This window comes from Gadus chalcogrammus, unplaced genomic scaffold (assembly GCF_026213295.1).
Source record: "Gadus chalcogrammus isolate NIFS_2021 unplaced genomic scaffold, NIFS_Gcha_1.0 GACHA026, whole genome shotgun sequence".
NCBI lineage: Eukaryota > Metazoa > Chordata > Actinopteri > Gadiformes > Gadidae > Gadus > Gadus chalcogrammus.
In genome coordinates, this window is record NW_026613461.1 from 827,175 (window position 1) to 843,660 (window position 16,486).

The window sequence follows — 16,486 nt, forward strand, 5'->3', positions numbered from 1 at the left end:
CCACTTCAATCTTGGCCGGATCTGTGGAGACACCATCAGCCGATATCACATGGCCCAAGTAGTGCACCTCTTTACGAAAGAACGAGCACTTGCTGAGCTTGGCTTTAAGCCCCTCGCATTGAAGCCGCTCCAGCACCACTTTGAGTCGCTCCAGATGCTGTTCAATAGTGGAGGAGAACACAACAATATCATCAAGATATAACAATAAAGACTGACACTGCTGGTCACCAAAGATGCGTTGCATCAACCTTTGGAAAGTGCTGGGCGCATTACAGAGCCCAAAAGGCATTCGGTTCCACTCAAATAAACCGAAAGGTGTACAAAACGCGGTCTTTGGCCGGTCGGTCTCAGTGACTGGCACCTGGTGACAGCCACTGGTCAAGTCCAGGGTTGAAAACCAGCAAGCACCGGACAATGCGTCCAAAGACTCTTCTATGCGTGGTAGAGGGAAGGCGTCCTCTGCGGGTCTTACGATTAAGCTGCCGGTAATCAACGCACATGCGTAGTTTGCCACCCTTTTTCCGTACCAACACAATCGGGGACGCGTAGGGGCTGCTACTCTCCCGAATTACTTGAGATGAGAGCAGTTGATTGATGTGTTCCTTCACCACCTCATACTCTGAGGGTGGAATGCGCCTATAACGCTGCGCCACTGGAGTATCATCAATCAAAGGAATGTCGTGGGAGATGAGGTTAGTACAACCCAGATCGGTGTCACTGGTGGAGAAAACTGAAGCGTAATGTCCAAGTAGTGACCTCACCTGACCCTGTTCACCAACCGACAATGGCGACACATCCACATCGTCCACCTGTTGCTGCACACTGGGTGAAGCTGTCTGGGAAGACACAGTGGCCACATTTGATGGCACCTCGGTGACTCCTGCAGGAAGGCTGACCACGTTCACGAAGTCCAGTGTGCCAACAACAGTGCGGGGGTACAACTTAACATCGTTGCAGCCAACATTAATAACAGGTATATAGGCTGTACCCCTTATAACGCAAACTAAAGAAGGGGAAGCCAGCAACCCCGCAGGCAAACCAGCATCCAAAGGCTCAAAAAGTACCGTAGAAGTACTGCTCAGAACATGTGGCGGCCACCATTCTCATAACACCACCCGGAATCTGCCAGCTCCTCTTACCCCTGACCTTCACCGCCCCTGGAGTGTCTGAGGGAGATAGGACACTTGCATGATGACACTGTTGCAGTGCCTGCACAACTGGCTTGGGGGCTTCAGAGATGCAGACCTGGGAGAACAACGCTACACCATGTTGGCCAAAAAGGTCACTTACGAATCACGTTCATCCCCAGGATACCAGGCACTCGAGAAGGCATGCCATCAGGCGGGTCCCTAACCACCAAAACACCGCATTGCGGCATCAATTTGCCACAAAGTTTCACGTCAAGTTCCAAATATCCGAGGTAAGGAATAGTCAGACCGTTGGCAGCTCTGAGCTCCAACCAATGACAAGAACGGAGGCGCTCCTGGCCCCAAGGTTCAAGATGTTGGCGAAAGAAGCTCTCAGAAATGGTAGACACCATGGAGCCGGTGTCCACCAGACAAGGGACCTTCATGCCGCCCATATCGACATCCAAATGGGGGCAAGACGAAATCAATCCAGACGCATCCATGTTATGTGAAACAGCTTGAGAGCCAGTGGCGGCCCCACCCGAACTGTGGCTCTGCAGTTCGATGGGCACTAGTTTTCCGACATGGAATGAGGGCGAGATTGTCGATCAGCATTCAAGGGGGGTCGTGAGGGAAACTGTGAACGAGAGGGAACGCGCTCGCCATCACACTCATTTGCATAGTGTCCCGGCTGGTTACAACGCCTGCATATTAGAGGCCCAGGCCGTGGTGGACGACGGTACTGGTTGGAGTTTTGTAGCTGAGCAATGCTTCCTACAAGCTGATCAAGCTGCTCTTGTTGACGCTTCAACATCTCCCTCATCTCGCTCATCTCAGACACCGCGCGGTAGGTGGGGCAATAGCCTGGGGGGCACCATGAACACCATACTGGACACCATACACTAAGGGGACCGAGTGGCTGCGACCTCTCACACCACCAGGCAAACCCTCACGCTCCCATCGAATCGCCTCGGCCCTCACCTCAAGCAAGGTGCTATCAGGTTTGGCGACGCACCAACTGCTTCAACTCGCGTCGCAAGGAACTATTCAAGATGTGCTCAACAAATTGATCTCTCAGAAGGGCCCCCGCATGTCAGCGGGGGCGCACCGCTTCACTTTCCCCATGAGGCTCATCAACGCGAGGGAGAACTCCTGAAGCGTTTCTCCTTCTTGTTGACCTCTGGAAAAGAAAGCTTGCTGCACTGCAACATACGACTCTGAGCACCCATACAGCTCGTCTAAAATGGCAAGTATTCTAGCGGGGTCCTCTCTCTCAGAGGCAGAGCGATACGTTATCTCCTCCTTGGCCTCTCCCTCTAGGTGGTCGAACAAAAAAAACGCCTGGTCAGACCGGGACAGATGTCGAGCCCTCACACTCGCCTGCACCTCCTCCACCCACTCACTCAATCCTATGCCTGTCCTTCCCCTAAAGATGGTACACTTCCTATCTCTAGGCACAAAATTAGTCTCTCTGCTACAGAGGGAACAGAAGTAGGAGAGGCAGCAGGTACTGCTGAAGAGGTAGACGGTAGAGCACTTGAGCCAGCCTGTCCCTGTCGCAACCGCTCATTATCTGCTTTTAACTGTGCAATCAGCTCTCTAAGTTCCTGAGTTTCCTCCTCCATGATTACTACAAACTCACTACACTACTAGTAGCTACGATGATGCAAAAGCACCACGAAAGTCAAACCTATAGTGAGGGAGAACTCCCTCACGAAGATCCACGAGGGGCCACTGCTGCTTTGTCTCTGATCGCCCCAATCTGCACGCACAAAAACAAAATTTAGATCGCACCAAATACAGCGAGCAACACAAAAAAAGAAAATAAAAAGAAAATCAAACAAATATGTATACAAAGGAACACACGTCTCAGCCGTTCGAAAAAAAAGTGATCCTGCCGACAACGCCAAGTGTGGCAAGGTGGTGGGCGAAAGGAAAATAAACTAAAAGATCTAACTAAGAAATAAGACAAAGGAACCGACAACGCCACCCTGGGAATTTCACCTCAGGGAATTGATGTAAAGTGCAAAGCACACAGGTAAGTCCACTCGTTTAGAAGGCATGAGACGTAGTTCAAATGTTATAGAAAAATACAATTTATTAAATAACTTCTTTCCTTTTCAATGCAAAAGAGGCTTCAAAAGCCTCTCCTGGAACCGTCACCTTATCGTGGTGGAGAGGTTTGCGTGTCCCTGTGAACCTGAGGGCTGTGTTGTCTGGAGCCTTGTGCTCCTGGTAGGGTCTCTCATGGCAGAGTGGTCTCAGGCGAGGGGCCAGACTAAGAATGGTTCAAAAATCCTCAATGAATATCGAAAAAAGAGGAGATGTGACCCGGCCCGGAGGAAGCCCGGGGCCCCCGTCTGGAGCTAGGCCCAGACGGAGGGCTCGATGGCGAGCGCCTGGTGGCCGGGTTTGCCACGGAGCCCGGTCGGGCACAGCCCGAACAAACTACGTGGCACCCCCCCTCTCTTCATCTCATGGGCCCACCACCTGTGGGAAGACCCGTTGGGGTCGGGTGCGCAGCCACATGGGTGGCAGCGAAGGTCAGGGGTCTCGACGGACCAGACCCGGGCGGCAGAAGCTAGCTCTGGGGACGTGGAACGTCACCTCGCTGTGGGGAAAGGAACCCGAGCTTGTGAGGGAGGTGGAGCGCTATCAGTTAGATCTGGTGGGGCTTACCTCCACGCACAGTCTCAGCTCTGGTACCGTACTCCTGGATAAGGGTTGGACTCTATTCTTCTCCGGAGTTGCCAAGGGCGTGAGGCGCCGGGCGGGTGTGGGGATACTCATAAATCCCCGGCTGAGCGCCGCGGTGTTGGAGTTTACCCCGGTAGACGAGAGGGTCGCCTCCCTGCGCCTAAGGGTTGTAGGGGGGAAAACTCTGACTGTTGTTTGTGCGTATGCACCAAACAGCAGTTCAGAGTACTCGGCCTTCTTGGAGACCCTGAATGGAGTCCTGTATGGGGCTCCAGTAGGGGACTCCGTAGTTCTGCTGGGTGACTTCAACGCCCACGTGGGCAACGATGGAGACACCTGGAGAGGCGTGGTGGGGAGGAACGGCCTCCCTGATCTAAACCCGAACGGTCGTTTGTTATTGGACTTCTGTGCTAGTCATGGATTATCCATAACAAACACCATGTTCGAACATAAGGGTGCTCATAAGTGTACCTGGTACCAGAGTACCCTAGGCCGAAGATCAATGATCGATTTTGTGATCGTGTCATCTGATCTGAGGCCGCATGTTTTGGACACTCGGGTAAAGAGAGGGGCGGAACTGTCAACCGACCACCATCTGGTTGTGAGTTGGATCAGGGAATGGGGGAAATTTCCGGATAGACCTGGTAAGCCCAAACGCGTAGTGCGGGTGAACTGGGAACGTCTGGAGGAGGCCCCCGTCCTAGGTATCTTCAACTCACACCTCCGGCGGAGTTTTTCTAGCATTCCTGTGGAGGTTGGGGACATTGAGCCGGAGTGGGCTGTGTTCAAAGCCTCCATTGCTGAAGCTGCGGTGGCTAGCTGTGGCCTCAGGGTCTTAGGCTCCTCAAGGGGCGGTAACCCTCGGACACCGTGGTGGACACCGGTGGTCAGGGAAGCCGTCCGATTGAAGAAGGAGGCCTTCCGGGATATGATATCCTGGAGGACTCCTGACTCGGTTGCAGGGTACCGACAGGCCCGAAGGGCTGCAGCTGCTGCCGTGTCGGAGGCTAAGCAGCGGGTGTGGGAGAAGTTCGGAGAGGCCATGGAGAAGGACTTTCGGTCGGCACCAAAGTGTTTCTGGAAGACTATCCGGCACCTCAGGAGGGGGAAACGGGGAACCGTCCAAGCTGTGTACAGTAAGGAGGGGACTCTGTTGACCTCAACTGAGGAGGTCGTCGGACGTTGGAAGGAACACTTTGAGGAACTCCTGAACCCGAATAACACGCCCTCTATGTTGGAGGCAGAGCTCGAGGTTGATGGTGTTTCGTCGTCAATTTCCCTGGTGGAGGTCACTGAGGTAGTCAAACATCTCCGCAGTGGCAAAGCCCCAGGGATTGATGAGATCCAGCCAGAAATGCTAAAGGCTCTGGGTGTTGAGGGGCTGTCATGGTTGACACGCCTATTCAACATCGCGTGGGAGTCGGGTACAGTGCCAAAGGAGTGGCAAACCGGGGTGGTGGTTCCCCTGTTCAAAAAGGGGGACCAGAGAGTGTGTGCCAATTACCGGGGTATCACACTTCTCAGCCTCCCTGGTAAAGTCTACTCCAAGGTACTGGAAAGGAGGGTTCGGCCGGTCGTCGAACCTCAGATTGAAGAGGAACAATGCGGTTTTCGCCCCGGACGTGGAACTACGGACCAGCTCTTCACTCTCGCAAGTCCGTAGCTGGAACTACGGACCAGCTCTTCACTCTCGCAAGGATCCTGGAGGGGGCCTGGGAAAAATATATATAAGGTCATAAAAATGTAAATGCAGAGTAACAGTGTTTTGACACGGCAGAAGGACAGTTGCCGGACTCTGTGGGGTCACCATCCCCTGCCTGGTTTTATATATGGTGCTGCAGCATCAAACTATATGTTTTTCTGTTAAGATACCCCTGACATTTTGGAAGGAAAAGCTTTAACGCCATCAAATAAAATGAGCTGGGGGGCATAAATTAGGCTTTTAGAAAAAACAACAGACATTTTTTTATATATATATACCTTCTTTTCTCATTTCTAGTCAAGCTATAAACAAAAAAACACTACACACTAACACATGTAGACCATCCGGTCTACATGTGTTTTGTGGATCTGGAGAAGGCGTATGACCGGGTCCCCCGGGAGAAACTGTGGGAGGTGCTGCGGGAGTATGGGGTAAAGGGGTCTATCCTCAGGGCCATCCAATCCCTGTACTCCCAAAGCGAGAGCTGTGTTCGCGTCCTCGGCAGCCAGTCAGTTTCGTTCTCGGTGGGTGCTGGGCTCCGCCAGGGCTGCGCCTTGTCACCAATCCTGTTTGTGATATACATGGACAGGATATCGAGGCGTAGTCGTGGTGGGGAGGGGTTGCAGTTCGGTGGTCTGAGGATCTCGTCACTGCTTTTTGCGGATGATGTGGTCCTCATGGGATCATCGGCCTGTGACCTTCAGCACTCACTGGATCGGCTGGCGGCCGAGTGTGAAGCGGCTGGGATGAGGATCAGCACCGCTAAATCTGAGGCCATGACTCTTAGCAGGAAACCGATGGATTGCTTACTCCGGGTAGGAAATGAGTCCTTAGCCCAAGTGAAGGAGTTCAAGTACCTCGGGGTCTTGTTCGCGAGTGAGGGTACTATGGAACGTGAGATTGGCCGGAGAATCGGAGCAGCGGGGGCGGTATTGCGTTCGCTTTACCGCACCGTTGTGACGAAAAGAGAGCTGAGCCGCAAGGCAAAGCTCTCGATCTACCGGTCGATCTTCGTTCCTATCCTCACCTATGGTCATGAGGGCTGGGTGATGACCGAAAGGACGAGATCGCGGGTACAAGCGGCCGAGATGAGTTTTCTCAGAAGGGTGGTTGGCGTCTCCCTTAGGGATAGGGTGAGAAGCTCAGCCATCCGTGAGGAACTCGGATTAGAGCCGCTGCTCCTTTACTTAGAAAGGAGTCAGCTGAGGTGGTTCGGGCATCTGGTAAGGATGCCCACTGGGCGCCTTCCTTGGGAGGTGTTTCAGGCACGTCCAGTGGGGAGGAGACCTCGGGGAAGACCCAGGACTAGGTGGAGAGATTATATCTCAACACTGGCCTGGGAACGCCTCGGGATCCCCCCGTCAGAGTTGGTCAATGTGGCCCGGGAAAGGGAAGTCTGGGGCCCCCTGCTTGAGCTGCTCCCCCCGCGACCCGACCCCGGATAAGCGGAAGAAAATGAGATGAGAGATGATGAGATGAGGGAACACACGTCTCAGCCGTTCGAAAAAAAAGTGATCCTGCCGACAACGCCAAGTGTGGCAAGGTGGTGGGCGAAAGGAAAATAAACTAAAAGATCTAACTAAGAAATAAGACAAAGGAACCGACAACGCCACCCTGGGAATTTCACCTCAGGGAATTGATGTAAAGTGCAAAGCACACAGGTAAGTCCACTCGTTTAGAAGGCATGAGACGTAGTTCAAATGTTATAGAAAAATACAATTTATTAAATAACTTCTTTCCTTTTCAATGCAAAATCTTCACCATGCAACCAAACGAAAACAAACAATACACACAAAATAGTTGAGATAAACGCAAAACTAAATAAGTAATCAAATCAAAAGAAAACAAACAATACAAACAAAATAGTTGAGATAAACGCAGAACTAAATAAGTAATCAAACCAAAAGAAAAACAATACACACAAAATAGTTGAGATAAACGCAGAACTAGATAAGTAATCAAACCAAAAGAAAACAAATCATTCAAATAATTAGAACACACATCAACACTCATGTACACACGGATGGGGGGAAACACCGGTTAAAAGGCACACTGGATGAACACCCTTGGTAGAACTACTCGGGGGGGGTGCGCCGCAGCGACAGGCGGAAGTAGGCACGAGGTGCCAGCCGGAGCAAAGCACGTTAAGTAAACAACACGGCGTGCAGCAGCAGTGAAGCGGAGTAGCGTGGAAAGGCAATATCAGCCAGCAATGCAGCAGCGAAGCAGAGTAGCGTGGAAAGGCAAGATCAGCCTAGCACTTTTTGATCACTTCCAAATGGTGGAGTTGGCCCTATAACGCTACGGTGAGCTTAGTAACACGTTTGCATTGAAATTGACAGAGATATCAACATTTCTTGTTTATGAGCGCAAAATGCTTTTCAGAGCGTTAGAATCACTTTTTGATCACTTCCAAATGGTGGAGTTTGGCCCTTCAACCCTTTGGCCAGCTTAGTAACACGTTTGCATTGAAATTGACAGAGATATCAACATGTCTTATTTTTATGAGCGCAAAATGCTTTTCAGAGCGCTAGAATCACTTTTTGGCCAACAATGTGTTTTCGACTTGTTTTCTGAAATGAACAGAAAAATCAACATTTCTTGTTATTATGCGTGCCAAATGTTTTTCAGAGCGCTAGAATCACTTTTTGACCAACAATGTGTCTTTAACCTTATATTGTTGATTTTGCTCAAAACTAATGTATTACACTTCCAAATAGTGGAGTATGGCCCTATAACCCTTTGATAAGCTTAGTAACACGTTTGCATTGAAATTGACAGATATCAACATTTTTGTTTTTTACGCTTGCAAAATGCTTTTCAGAGCGCTAGAATCACTTTTTGACCAACAATGTGTCTTTAATCTTATATTGTTGATTCTACTCAAAACTAATGTATTCCACTTCCAAATAGTGGAGTATGGCCCTATAACCCTTTGGCATTGAAATTGACAGACATATCAACATTTCTTGTTTATGAGCGCAAAATGCTTTTCAGAGCGTTAGAATCACTTTTTGATCACTTCCAAATGGTGGAGTTGGCCCTGTAACGCTACGGTGAGCTTAGTAACACGTTTGCATTGAAATTGACAGAGATATCAACATTTCTTGTTTATGAGCGCAAAATGCTTTTCAGAGCGTTAGAATCACTTTTTGATCACTTCCAATGCATTGAAATTGACAGAGATATCAACATGTCTCATTTTTATGAGCGCAAAATGCTTTTCAGAGCGCTAGAATCACTTTTTGGCCAACAATGTGTTTTTGACCTTACATTATTGATTTTGCTCAAAACTACTTCCAAATGGTGGAGTAATGGCCCTATAACCCTGTGGTGAGCTTAGTAACGCGTCTGCATTGAAATTGACAGAGATATCAACATGTCTTATTTTTATGAGCGCAAAATGCTTTTCAGAGTGCTAGAATCACTTTTTGGCCAACAATGTGTTTTTGACCTTACATTGTTGATTTTGCTCAAAACTACTTCCAAATGGTGGAGTAATGGCCCTATAACGCTACGGTGAGCTTAGTAACACGTTTGCATTTAAATTGACAGAGATATCAACATTTCTTGTTTACGAGCGCAAAATGCTTTTCAGAGCGTTAGAATCACTTTTTGATCACTTCCAAATGGTGGAGTTTGGTCCTTCAACCCTTTGGTCAGCTTAGTAACACGTTTGCATTGAAATTGACAGAGATATCAACATGTCTTATTTTTATGAGCGCAAAATGCTTTTCAGAGCGCTAGAATCACTTTTTGGCCAACAATGTGTTTTTGACCTTACATTGTTGATTTTGCTCAAAACTACTTCCAAATGGTGGAGTAATGGCCCTATAACCCTGTGGTGAGCTTAGTAACACGTTTGCATTGAAATTGACAGAGATATCAACATTTCTTGTTTATGAGCGCAAAATGCTTTTCAGAGCGTTAGAATCACTTTTTGATCACTTCCAAATGGTGGAGTTGGCCCTATAACGCTACGGTGAGCTTAGTAACACGTTTGCTTTGAAATTGACAGAGATATCAACATTTCTTGTTTACGAGCGCAAAATGCTTTTCAGAGCGTTAGAATCACTTTTTGATCACTTCCAAATGGTGGAGTTTGGCCCTTCAACCAAGAGTGTTGGCGAGTGCGTGCGTGTTTGTCCTGGGGAAGTGTTTGGTTTAATTTGGGGGATTCTGTTTATGGTTTGTTTTGAGCCCTGCTTCTGTTAAGCCACTGGCAGGAGGCCTTTTTTTTTATAGCTGCGGATAACCAGTGGGCTATCACGCATGTTTAAGATCCTTTTTGGCCTGGTTTGTGTGTTTGTGTTATATTTTGTTTTCTTACTCATTTCCTTTTTGCTTAGTAACACGTTTGCATTGAAATTGACAGATATCAACATTTTTGTTTTTTACGCTTGCAAAATGCTTTTCAGAGCGCTAGAATCACTTTTTGACCAACAATGTGTCTTTAATCTTATATTGTTGATTCTACTCAAAACTAATGTATTCCACTTCCAAATAGTGGAGTATGGCCCTATAACCCTTTGGCATTGAAATTGACAGACATGGTTTGTTTTGAGCCCTGCTTCTGTTAAGCCACTGGCAGGAGGCCTTTTTTTTTATAGCTGCGGATAACCAGTGGGCTATCACGCATGTTTAAGATCCTTTTTGGCCTGGTTTGTGTGTTTGTGTTATATTTTGTTTTCTTACTCATTTCCTTTTTGTGAATTACATTTTGTGTAGTTGTGTTTATTGTTTTGTTTGGTCGTTTGTATCTGCCCTCATCTCTCTTTTGTTCCTTCGTTTCCAGGCGCTGAGTGCCCACCGCAGGGAGGCAACTAGATCCTTTAGGTGGTGGTGCCCCCTTCCCGAGTGTGGTTTCACGTGTGTCCTCTTGGAATTTCTCTTTTATCATTTTGATCCTGTGTTGCTGTGTGTATGTGCGAGCACGAGTGACTGGTTGGTGTTTATGTGTCTCCCCCCTCCGTCTCCTGGTATCTTGCCCCCTGCTGGTAAGCCTCAGCCCTAACCATCCTGTCTATCCCCTACATACCAATTGATTTCATTTATCCTGTTTTTTACATGTGGAACACGCATGTTTTAGTTAATAAAAACAACCTACTTTTGGAACTTCGTCTCTGGTGCCGTCAGTCAAACGAACGTGTGTGCTATATAATTGTTTGGATTTAATTGATTAGTATATCCCTGGGTGCAATCCCTAGGGTGGCGTTGTCGGTTAGCTTGTTTTTTTTCCCCTAATGCCACATTTGGCGTTGTCGGCAGGATCGACTTTCTAAAAACACCAGAGGCGTATGTTCCGATATTTATAGGTTGTACTTTACTTATTTTTTTTTTTCTCCCTTCACTTCAGGCATTTAAATTGACCTTTCTCTCTGTCTGCGTGAGTGTATGTTGGCAAAAACAGCAGTTGTCTTGACCGTCGTAGCAGTTGGCTGCTGTGCTCCTTTTACAGTGGACCAAAAACCTCGCTGGCACAGGTAAATCATAGTTTAGCCATGAATATAGAAGAGCTACAAGAGCTGAGGGAATTGGTGGCACAGCTTAAAGCAGATAATGAGAGATTGAACCTAAGACCGAATCCAGCACCTTCGGGCGATGCCTTACTTGCTGAGCCTGGGGCCTCTGTGGCAGAGAGATTGGTGTTCGTCCCCCGTGATAGAAAGTGTCCCATGTTTAAAGGAAAGTCAGGGATTAAGGTAAATGAATGGATTGAAGAGGCAGAGGCATGCATGCGGGCACGTCACCTTTCTGTGAATGATCAAGCTTTCTTTCTGTTTGATCAGTTAGAAGGGGAGGCCAGAGAGGAGATAAAGTATCGCCCGAGCACCGATAGAAATGATCCCAAAAAGATCAAAAGTATTCTCCGGGAATTGTACGGATGCTCTCAGTCTTATGTAGCCCTGCAAGAGGCTTTCTTTTCGAGGAAGCAGCAGGATGGTGAAACCTTGTTGGAGTTCTCTTTGGCTTTGATGAGTATTATGAATAGAGTAAAGCATCGTGCACCCGATGGTTTGGTGAATGCTGAGGTTTTGTTACGCGATCAATTCTCTGAGCATGTTCCCTCCGCAAAGCACCCGATGGTGCTTTGCGGAGGGAACTTAAGCAGCTTATAAGACGCCAGCCAACCATGACCATGCTAGAGCTCAGAGCAGAGGCTATTAGGTGGGAGCACGAGGGCATGCCGGGTGGCGCGAGGGGTCGCAGTCAGTCTGTTCCATCCATACATGGTGTCCAGTATGCAGTGCATGGTGGTCATATGCCCGTTTCTAGCAGCTCCACAGAGGGGTCTGAACTATCAGAGCTAAAGGAAATGTTGAGACGTCAACAAGAGCAGCTTAATCAACTGTCCCAGAGTGTTACAGCGCCCTTATCAAAGGCCTCGTGGCAACCCCATTATATGCAGGCGGTGCCAACAGCCTGGCCATTTTGCCCAAGATTGTGACGGGCCAAGGGTTCCTCCTCATGCCCAGGCCTTCTCGGCAAACCACCCTAGGAGCAATGGACAGTTTTCACCTCGTCCGTCGGTGGGAAACTAGCACCCACCCAACTGCAGAGCCAAAGTTCTGGTGGGGGGTTGCCTGGCTCGAGTAACGTGTCCGTCGGATCTAGCTTAATCTCATCATGTCCCCATTTAGATGTACTCATTGGTGGGGTCCCGGTACCATGCCTAATAGACACCGGGTCAATGGTGTCTACCGTCACCGAGACCTTCTTTTTGAATCACTTTGAACCCTGGGGCTCTGACCGTCTGCGCTCTTGTCAATGGCTACAGCTCCGGGCAGCCAATGGGCTGAGCATACCCTACGTCGGCTATTTAGAACTGGATGTTGAGCTTTGTGGAAAGTCCATAGCACAGTGCGGTGTTCTGGTTGTGAGAGACCCACCTGGGGGGATTGGCCTCCAGGCACCTGGTGTGCTCGGCATGAACATTTTGAATAAATGCTACCATGAGCTTTTTGGGCAGCATGGTCTGGCCCTCTTCGGACTGCCCTCTGTCTCTCAGGCTCATGGTGCTGTTGCTGAGGCTCTACAGCGGTGTCATTTTGCAGAAACTCACCCCATAAGGCCAGGGAGGGTCAAAGTCCGTGGAGGCCGAGCCCATCGTATCCCGGGTGGCATCTATGGTTATGGTAGCTGCTACATGTTCAGCACAGTTTTCCGACACCTCGGTATTGTTTGAGCACACGGACAGAGGACTTCCTGCGGGCTTGTTGGCCTCGCCATCTCTGATCCGGGTGAGCCGTAGTACTAGCTACATACCGATAGTTAATGTGGGCACGGAAGATGTGTTACTGTATCCTCGCACCGATTTGGGAAGTTTGTGTTGTGTGCAAGTGGTGAGTTTGCCCGCAAGTGTCACCGAGGTCAACACTGTGATGGCCACTGTTGCCTCCCAGATGGTTACATCATCAGTACCATCCCAGATTGAGGAAATTGACCTCTCTGTCTTGGAGGCTTCAGACCAGGAAAGGGTCCGGAATTTGCTACGGCGGTTCAGCGGAATCTTTGCCTCCCATGATGGGGACCTGGGTTGTACTAACCTCCTCTCTCATCAGATTCCACTAGTCAATGAGGCGCCAGTTCGACAACGATACAGGCGTATCCCCCCATCGGAATATGAGATGGCTAAGGCTCATATCAATTTATTGATGGAGGCACAAGTTATCACTGAGAGTTGTAGCCCATATGCGTCCCCTATAGTGTTGGCCCGAAAGAAGGATGGTAGTCTCCGCATGTGTGTTGACTACCGCCAACTAAACGCAAAGACACGCAAAGACGCTTTCCCTCTTCCTCGCATCGAGGAGTCCCTCGATGCATTGACAGGAGCCCACTGGTTCTCTACTATGGACCTAGCCAGCGGGTATCACCAGGTCCCTGTTGCGGTGGGTGATCGTGCCAAGACGGCCTTCTGTACACCTTTCGGCCTTTTCGAATGGCAGCGAATGCCATTCGGCCTTTGTAACGCGCCAGCAACCTTTCAAAGGTTGATGGAAAGGATTTTTGGGGACCAGCAATGTCAAACCTTGTTGTTGTACTTGGATGACATTGTGGTCTTTTCTACTTCTGTTTCCCAACACCTGGAACGTTTGGAACTTGTTCTGGGGCGTTTGCAGCATGAGGGCCTTAAGGCCAAGTTGAGCAAATGTGCATTTTTCAAACAGGAGGTTGGCTACCTCGGTCACGTCATTTCGAGTCAGGGGGTGGCGACAGACCCTAAAAAGATTGAGGCAGTGGCTAGTTGGCGTTGCCCTAGCACCGTCTCGGAGGTGCGTTCTTTCTTGGGGTTCGCCAGCTACTACCGCCGGTTTGTGGAGGGTTTTGCCAAGGCGGCGGCCCCCCTCCACAAGCTGGTGGCGGCGCTGGGTGGCACTAAATCAAAGCGAGGCCCGGGCCAAAGTTTGCTGTCCCATTGGTCTGAAGAGTGCCAGCAAAGCTTTGATGCCCTAAAGAGAAAGCTGACCACGGCCCCTGTCCTTGCCTACGCCGATTTCAGCTTGCCATTTATCTTAGAAGTGGATGCGAGTTACAGCGGATTAGGGGCTGTTCTATCTCAGGAACAGGGGGGGAAGGTGCGCCCTATAGCTTATGCCAGCCGTGGTCTTAGGCCCACTGAGCGCAACATGTCCAACTACAGTTCTATGAAGTTGGAGTTCGTCGCGCTCAAGTGGGCCCTCACCGAAAAGTTTAGGGAGTACCTGTTGGGGCAGCGCTGTATTATCTTTACGGACAACAATCCCCTAAGTCACCTGTCTACTGCAAAACTAGGAGCATTAGAGCAGCGCTGGGTTGCCCAGATGGCTCCATTCGACTACGAGATCAAATATCGCTCCGGCAGACAGAACCGCAATGCGGATGCTCTGTCGAGGCAGAACCCCTCGGACCATCCTGTTTTGGCGGATTTGGCCCTGGGCACGACCCTTCCAACTGCCTTACAGCAAGTTGAGCAGGCACAGCCAGTAACGCAGGTGGTTCAAGCGGTGGTTACGGCGTTCCCTGATAACAAAACCTCCCATTTGCACTCTAGTCAGGAACAAGATCCTGTCTTCCAGGAGGTTGTGCCACATTGGAGGCGAGGTGTTAAACCTGGGCCTGCTGAGAGACAGCGAATGTCCAAGTCGGCATTGGTTCTCTTACGCCAGTGGGACCGACTAGTGGAAAGGGAAGGTGCCATATACCGTAGGGTGTTTCGTTCAGACGGAGCAGAGGAATATTTCCAACTGTTGCTTCCTGCTAAGTTGAAGTCTGATGTTCTGACCCAGCTACATCAGGAGCATGGCCACCAGGGGGTGGAGCGCACCTTGGACTTGGCCCGCAAACGGTGCTATTGGCCCGGGATGTCCTCCGATGTGGCTCGTTGGTGCCTTGAGTGCGAGCGATGTCAAACTGCAAAAGACACTAAACCCCCAGCACGTAGCTTCATGGGGCATTTGTTGGCCTCAAGGCCAAATGAGGTACTTGCTGTGGATTTCACGTCACTGGAACCGTCTCGGTCGGGTGTGGAAAATGTTCTAGTCATGACAGACGTGTTCAGTAAGTTTTCGCTGGCCATCCCAACTCAGGACCAGCGTGCCTCCACCGTGGCAAGAGTGCTTGTCCATGAGTGGTTTTACAAGTTCGGTGTCCCTGCTCGCATCCATTCCGACCAAGGTCGTTGTTTTGAGGCAATTCTCATCCAACAACTTTGCCAGCTCTATGGTGTGGAGAAATCACGCACCACGCCCTACCATCCTGCCGGTAATGGCCAGTGTGAGCGGTTTAACCGCACCCTACATAACCTCCTCCGTACTCTGCCAGCATCTCGAAAAAGAGATTGGGTTGCGTGCCTCCCACAGCTGCTCTTCTGTTATAATACCACCCCGCATTCAGCAACCGGTGAGTCCCCTCACTTCCTGTTGTTCGGCCAGGAGCCACGCCTACCGCTTGACTTTTTGCTGGGAACAGTACCCGACCCTGTAGCCGGGACGGTGCATGATTGGATTGACGAACACCAAGCCAGGCTGCAAGTCGCCTTTCAGGGGGCTGAAGGCCGGCTTCGAGCTGCAGCCGGTAAACGGAAAGAGGCCCATGACCGTCAGGTTAAAGATCTACCACTGGGGGAGGGTGAGTTGGTCTACCTCCGTAACCTCAGTAGGAGGGGCTGCCACAAAATTCAGGACCTGTGGAGCCCAGTGGTATACGAGGTTATCAAAGCCCCCCCAGTAAACGGGGCGGTGTACACTATTGCTCCAGTGACTGATCGGAGCAAAGTCCGACAGGTACATCGTGGTCTCATTAAAGCCCGGCTAGGGAGCGATGCACCGGTAGGCCCGCCTTACACAAGTCCGCCAGTCGTTGAGACTGTTGTCGTGACGGAGGACGACATGGATGTTGATCTGGCGTTCTTGCCCCCGACGTCACTGCTACATCCAGTAGCGACGCCTGTTGTTGCCCTTGCTTGTCCGGGCCCCCAGGTGTTGCCTGCTGACCCCCCAACATCATCGGCTGGACCAAGATCTACTGTGGTAAACACCAGTATCCCAGCCAGCCCCTCCCCTAGTCTAGACACTCAAACTAGTACTAGCGGAGTGGTTCATACTGACGGTACACCCGTAGTACGGGTGGTAGAGAGTCTGGATCAGGTAGAGGTCAGTATGCCAGTGGTCCCAGAGTCGAGCATTGGTGGAGTGGCTCTACGCCGGACATGTAGAACCATGGCAGGCCAACATTCTAACATTCACCATTTACCTCAGACAGCCGGCCAGTGGCCCTGTGTCGAGTCCAGTTGGTGCTGCTCTTCAAACCCAGGGTTCGAATGGGGCTGCCAACCGGCCTATCGTCGGGACGCCGACTGAAAATGTGGGGGTAGATTGTGGTGAGACGCAGGGGCAGAGCCCTTTGTAATGATCAGGGCCGTCACAGCCAATGGCTTGCGTCTCCACCTTATTTATTCTGAGGTAGCTTTTTGTGTCGGGAG